This window comes from Myotis brandtii, unplaced genomic scaffold (assembly GCF_000412655.1).
Source record: "Myotis brandtii unplaced genomic scaffold, ASM41265v1 scaffold743, whole genome shotgun sequence".
Classification (NCBI taxonomy): Eukaryota; Metazoa; Chordata; class Mammalia; order Chiroptera; family Vespertilionidae; genus Myotis; species Myotis brandtii.
The window spans coordinates 171,163-178,211 of record NW_005370960.1 but is presented as its reverse complement, the minus strand read 5'-3'; the positions used below and the strand labels follow the sequence as shown (position 1 = coordinate 178,211).

The 7,049-nt window shown below is 55.3% G+C and overlaps 1 long non-coding RNA gene across 1 annotated transcript; it reads right to left on the bottom strand.

The window, feature by feature from the left end:
* Positions 1 to 5,471: 5,471 nt before the first annotated feature.
* On the bottom strand, positions 5,472 to 7,043 carry LOC106724184. The gene is made up of 2 exons (XR_001359935.1): positions 6,787 to 7,043; positions 5,472 to 5,566 (listed from the first exon to the last, which is right to left on the bottom strand). It is a non-coding gene; the product is annotated as an uncharacterized LOC106724184 (long non-coding RNA).
* Positions 7,044 to 7,049: the final 6 nt, after the last annotated feature.

Here is a 7,049-nt window from a genome sequence, read left to right as displayed (position 1 = left end):
GGGCACGGGACAGAAGGGCTGCCTCCGCCACGAGCCCCCGGAGGACTGGTGGGGCTCCCGGCGCCCAGCGGCTGGTCCAGGATGTGGGAGCGCGCGAGGGAAGACGGAGGGAGACGACAGGAAGGAATCCAGAAAGCCCAGCCCTGTGCCGCGTGTCCGCTCGCCTGCTCCCCTCCCCCGCTCCGCCGCTCGCACACCCAAATCAAACACGCACGTAAGTTCCTGCCTGCCGAAGGGTCTGCTTTCTGGGGAGCCAGCCACAGGCAGGAAAAAAAAAAAAGTAAAAGTGAAAAAGTAACGTAACAACTGGAGAGAAGGAACTACAGGAAAAACTAAAACGAAAACCCATAAAAACTAACATCTCCAAAAAGATTTAAAAAGACACAGTGCATCTGTGACACGGGAATATGATGCCACTAAAATCAGAATAATTATTTAGGGGTGATATTTCATCACTGTAGGCTCAGCGACCGTAACACACGTCCCACTCTCGTGGGGGTGATGAGTGAGGGAAGCGGTGGAGGCTGGGGGCGAGGGGAGGGGGGAGATAGGAAATCTGTATTTTCCACTCAACTTTTCTGCAAGGAATCTAAAGCTATTCTTTAAAAAGTCAATTTAGAAAAAAAAATAATCAAAAAAAGGAACAAAGAGGTCCTTAAAAATTAAAATAGAAATTAAAAATGAAGATAGAAAAATCCACTTGAAAAGTTAGTCAAGTTGCTATGCCCCATAACCTAAAACAACACAAAAGACACAAAATAGGAGCTCAAGAGAGAACCCGAGCTGGGTGGGTAGCTCAGCTGGTTAGAGCGCCGTCCCCACGCCATGGTTGTGGGTTCGATCCCCAGTCGGGGCACATGCAAGTACCACCCAATGATGTATCAATAAGTGGAACAACAAAGTGATCTCTTCCCCGTCCCTCCTGCTCTCCCCCCTTCCTTTTTCTCTCTCAAATCAATAAATTTTTAAAAAGAGAGAGAGAACCGGTTCAGGCAGCTGACCAGCAAATAAAAACCATTATCAAAAGAGAGCAGAGGAAAATGGCAGAAGATAAATTAAAGAATTAACTCAAAAACCTTTCCCATCCTGAAAGGATCTGGGTTTCCGTTTACAGGGGCCCCGGAGGTACCCGGAGCCATAGATGCTGACCCCGCCCATGCTCAGCTTCAAGGGGCTTGCAGACAAAGACAAAGAGAATCTCCTACAAGCTCCCAGACATGAAAAAGAGAAAACGGGGAAAGCAAACAAACAGAAACACTGGGAAGTTCTCACACACACAAAATCAAGACTCGGACTCGCTTCACGCTCAGCCCCCTTCTGCCCACAGACAATGGGGGCCTTCAAATTTTCGAGGGAAAGCTGCGTCCAACTTCGAAGTGTGTTCTCAGACAAACGATTAGCTGTGAGCGCAGACCAAGGACATTTTCAGACATGCAGGGCCTCAGAAAATCTGCACGCACCTCTTTTTTGGAAGTTGTTATGGAATGTTCACCATCAAACTTTGGAAAGAAACCAGGCAAGAGGAGTCATGAGATCCAAGAGCAGGGAATGATGGAGAAGGAAGAGGCCAGGGCGGCCGCTGGACTCAGAGCCTGGGGGCCACTGGGCCTCAAGGAGAGATGTTTCCAGAAGATAAAACTGGCCACATACCAAGGGTGTGAGAAGGGACCTTTGCACAACTGTGTCAGTTTGGAGTGGGGGTGGGAGCAGGGAGTGATAAGTACATAAACCACAAAGCAGATGCAAAAACAGCTGCAGGAGAAAAGAAAATGTCCTACAGGACAGAGAAAGTCATCGCAGCCAGGGGCAGGGTTTCGGGGGGCTGTCACAGCAGCCCAGCCCATGTCAGCTGAAGGGATAAGGGGGACAAAGAAGTACAAGAGTGGGATTCAGATGGGGCCTTCTAAGCAGGGAAACTGGGCACTGGGGGGACGGGGAGGGGGAGGGGGCATTTTGTGATTCCTCATGCAGACGCCTGCTTAGAAATATGAAGGTAAAGACAGAAAAAACACCCAACTCATAAGCCGCCTTTCCTTCTGGGGAATCATCTGAAAACAGTGTGCCTGGGAGTTGAGGGGCTAGAACACTAGGGGACCTTCCCATGGACGGATCTGTCCGGCGAGGACACCCTGGGCCAGTAGAAGGGCCCACCTCGAGGGGGGACCCAGCTAAGGAGCTGGGAGCTCTTCCCGCCTGTCCCTCCTCCCAGGGGCCCTCACCCTCCAGATGCAGGCCTTGGTCTCAGAGTCTCATTTCTCTAGAAACAGCTGGGAGGGTCTCCATGAGACCCACACAACTCTTCAGGAGAGAGAAGGGCATTCTAGAAAAAGCCAGGAGCAGGCTCTCGGGCCACGCCCCACAGCCTGGCTGGCCACCTAGGGCGCTCGGAGGGCTCTGGGCGTCACCCAGCTCCTCGTCCCACCACCGGTGGGAGCAGCCCTCCCCAGCAGCGCCCAGGTCCGGAGGGAGGGGTTCTGCTTGGGGCAAAGGACAGGTCCTCCATGCAGGAGGCTGCTGCGCAAACTTCTGGATTTCCAAGTTCCTCGGTTCTAGGGGCTTTTGGTCGCCGTGGGTTTCCTGGAGCAAGGAACCCCAACGTTACTCCTCCCGTTAGGTACGTGGTCTTATGAAATGTTTATATCAACAAAGGAGGGCGCCACTCAGAAAAGGCTGGGAGAGACCCCCGCCCAACCCTCTCGGGATGAAAGTTAAGGAAACAAATCAGCAAACCAAGGCCCAGCGCAGAGGAGCGAGGGCCGCAGGGCCTGTCCTCCCAGGGCTCCTCCCGTGCCTGGAGGCCCTGAAGGGCCCGGCTACGGAGCCCACCCTGCTTCTCACCCCGTGACGACATCGAGGTCACGACGAGGGCCCACGCACCCGGCTCTGTGCCAGCTGCTCCATGAGCCCACGTGCCAGGGAGACCGTAGCTGCTGGTGCTCGGGCCGCTGCCCTGGCACAGAAACGCAGGTGAGGCGGACACCCCACAGCCACCTCTGCCCTGGCCTCCCTGTGGGCAGGTCACACTCATGGGGCGGGTGCTCCAGGCAGGGCCCCCCCGCCGCCCCGTCCCCGGGGCCTTCTACCGCTAACGAGAACCAGGACATAGAGGCGAGGAGCACAGCCCTCTCTCGAGCAGACCTCGCAGATTAATAGAAAGCAGGGCATTCAAAGCCAAGGGTGGACGTGCCAGAAGCAGCATCTCCGAGCCTCCCTAACCGCCACGCGCCGTGTCAGGGTCCACACCCCCCCAAGGGCATCCCACCTTGCCCTCGGCGCGTCAAGGTGACCGTCCCCACGACCCCACTGTGCCCGAGCGCCGAGTTCGCTGGCCCAGGCTCACCGAGCCAGCAAATGGTAGCAGCTGGAGTCACACCGAGGTGCTGGGGCCGTGTGCAGTGGTCAGTACTGGGCAGAGGGAGGGAGCACATTCCTCCCAGATCCCGTTCCCGCCGTGGAGGCCAAATCCCACAATCCGCGGCAGCTGCTCCAACCCCGAGAGGAGCCTCAAATTTAGGAGCTGAACGGTCAGGGAGCACCTCCCCCAAACCCACACTCAGACTCAACGGCTGAAAACAGGACTAACGTCTCCTTTCCCAGCGGCACCCAGTCAAGACGGACCACCGTCATCCCGGGCGTCCCAGGCAGGACCCTGGCAGGACTGCGCCAGAGAAGTTCTCTCCACCAAGACACCCCCTTTTGTGTGGTGGGCACCTGGGCGAGCGAGGCTCCCCTCACTCCCAAGGGGATCTCACTCCCTAAAGTGTGGGTGTCCCCAAAACAGAAAGGCACACCACTGGATCCCGCCTCGAGAGGACTGTGGGGGGGCGTACAGGAGGCAGCCGACCCATGATTCTCTCTGATCATTGATCTCTCTCCCCCCCCACGATCCCGCCTCGAGAGGACTGTGGGGGGGCGTACAGGAAGCAGCCGATCCATGATTCTCTCTGATCATTGATCTCTCTCTCCCCCCCGCTCTGAAATCAATAAAAATGTATTTTTTAAAAAAATTAAAAGGGATGTCAGCCTCCCTATGACCTGGCTTTAAGGTTTTAAGGGTCACTTGCTCACCATCTCCACCTGGTTAACAGGCCCTGTGATCACTAACTAGGGCAGTGATGGCGAACCTATGACACGCGTGTCAGAGGCGACACGCGAACTCATTTTTTTGGTTGATTTTCCTTTGTTAAATGGCATTTAAATATATAAAATAAATATCAAAAATATAAGTCTTTGTTTTACTATGGTTGCAAAGATCAAAAAATTTCTATATGTGACACGGCACCAGAGTTAGGGTTTTTCAAAATGCTGACACGCCGAGCTCAAAAGGTTACTAGTTACTAGGGGCACAGACCAAAAAGCCCATCACTCACGACCAGCTCCAAAGCCACGGAAGGTGGTCGGAGGCAAAGGGGTCCCCCCAGAAGGAGAAGGCGGGGGGCAGACACGACTCCCCAGAAGTGTGCGGCTACAATACTAACACAGATTAAATGTCAGCCAGGGCTGGAACATGAGGTCAGTTACGCGCCCATGAGCGCAGACCTGGTCGCAGGTCCCCAGGCCCCCACGCCTCGCCTAAAAGTAGCCTGGCGGTCTACACTGCTCCCCTCGTCGCCCCTCCTTCGACTGAAGCAAAAAATAAGACTGGTTTCAAAAAAAACACTCCACTCGCAGAGAAAGTTTTATTTAAATTTTGAACAGGAGACCGATGACTTAAATGAGACAAGGCAAATATTTTCTGCCCCAGGGTCCCTGCAAGGATAGGTTGGTGGGACAGACGGGGTCTGTGCCACCAACTGCAAACGCACAGAGAAGGCCTGGGCAGAATTCCGAGGACATAGGTTCTTTTTTTTTAATCCTCCCCCGAGGATATTTTTTCCATTCCTTTTTTTTTTTTTTAGACGGAGTGGAAAGGAGGGAGGAGGAGGGGGAGAGAGAGAAAGAGAGAATTGAAGTAAGAGAGACACATGGACTGGACGCTTCTCACACGTGGCCCTGGTCGAGGCACGGGGGACTGAACCTGCAACTGGGTTACGTGCCCTGGACTGGGAATCAAAACCACGACCCTCTGGTCCGGGGGCCGATACTCTAACCATTGAGCCCCCGGCCAGGACTAGGTCCTGGGTCTTATCGGACGGGCGGCCCAGAGTTCCCACAGCTCGGAGACAAGCAGATGTCTCTTTTCAGGCAGGAGTCTGGTCTCCACACATTGTCAAGTCTCGAACCAGCCGTAGCATCAACATCAAAACGTTTGGACCGGCCCTTGGATTCTGGTTTCGTTCTTCTCTCCTGGTGGAGGCTGTCGCTGGGTCGTTGCTGCCCTGGGTCCCGTGCCTGGTGGCCGCCGCCATGCCCAGCCCTGGACCAGCACCTGGCCTGAGCCTGCCCAGGGCCAGGCCCCTGGTCCACACACAAAAGGCATTTTTGGCTGCCCCCGAAATGGTACAGACCCCATAAGATATGCAATGGACAACTTCAGGGATACACAACTTTTATTAAAACACTGTTCTCATCACAATAAACATCCAGCAGATCAAACGCATGACTTTGTGGAGATCAATGCTTCCTTCTGAAATAAATGTGTATTTGAGTATAAACAGTGAGTGGACAAAAGAAAATATTGATAATGGCCCAGGCGATAAAGGCCGAACTCTGGACAGCTGGGAGCCTCCGGACCAGTCCTAGAGCCTCCTAGTTCTCCGGGCATGTGGCTGGGGCTGTGTGTGTGGGGGGGGGGGGGGGGGGGGGGGGGAGGTCCTCTGGCCATTTCTGTTTCAGAGGCAGAAGCCCTCGTGCAGAAGCAGAAAACTCACAGGACTAAAAAAATATCCAAAGCTTTGCTGGCCCCGTGCCCCTGGGCAGCCAGTTCCCCCTCCGCAGCCTCAGTTTCCATACTTGCAAAGTGGGTGCCAGGGGCTCCAGAGGATTCACAGCAGCGAGGCTGTGAGTGACCCCGTGTTCTAAACCGAAAGGCTTCAGAAGGACCAGCGGCCACGCTTCTCAGTTACACAAGCCGCTGGCCGGGGTGCAGCGGGCTGCCCTCAGATCCCCTGTGATCTGGAGACCAGCCGGGCAGCCCTGGGGTTTCAAGGCGCCCCAATAAGACTCCCACGGTGTGTGCCGTCACCCCCAGTTCTGATTTGGGAGAGAAAAACCTCGCGTCTCCATCGTTCCTGGAAACACATTGGGTTTCAGGACTTTTCCTGAATAAATCCTCCCCTAGAGGACACTCCCCGCCCCCGGGAGCCAGAATGTCTTCTGCTCAGAGGAGCCTAGATTTACCCCACTTTCCTTTTACAAAGAAAACGGGGGGCTCCGGGTCCACCCCCGGGAGAAACCGGCCGCTTTGTGCTGGGAAGCCCAGCCGGCGCCTGTTGCCGCGCGAACATGTGTTGTGAGTAAAAGTGCGCGCGGCGTTGAGCGGAGCCCAGGGCTGGAGCCCGTGGCAGGAGCTTGGGGGCTGCAAACGCTGATTCAGCGCTTTCGGAAACAAAGTGTCCCGGCCCAGCTCGTAAACAGCGGCACCCAGAAAGTTGTGCAACGGCGCGTATTTACTCGCGAGCGCTGCCGGTTCTGGGTCTTTTCTTTGCATCTTGAATTAAACTGGGCACCGGGGTGGCCAGGAAGCGTTCCTGGGAGTGCACGGGCCAGACCGAGCCGGGACCTGGTCCCAGTCACCTGTGGCGCCCGCCCTGCCGTGCCCCACGCTTCCGTCCACGCAAAGGACAAAAAAGTTGGCGTTTCTTCCAATCCCCAGGGAGGACGGACACAATAAAAAGTAGCAAATACCCTCATTTCCATACGGCCCGTGCTGCAGGGCCTTCTCCGGGCGGCGTTCGGAGAGGCAATCAGCGAAGGAGGAGAGTTGCATCAGAAATTTCCTTCTGCAAACCGCACGCCTCTTATCACGTTTCCACGGCTGGCGGGCGGCTAATCCGCGAGCCCTCCGAGTCCGGGTTAGGCCCCAGCGGCGGGTAACGGGGTCACTAACGGAATCGGAAAAAAAAAAAGAAAGAAAGAAAAAGAAAAAGATCCCGAGGCCGGGCCGCCCA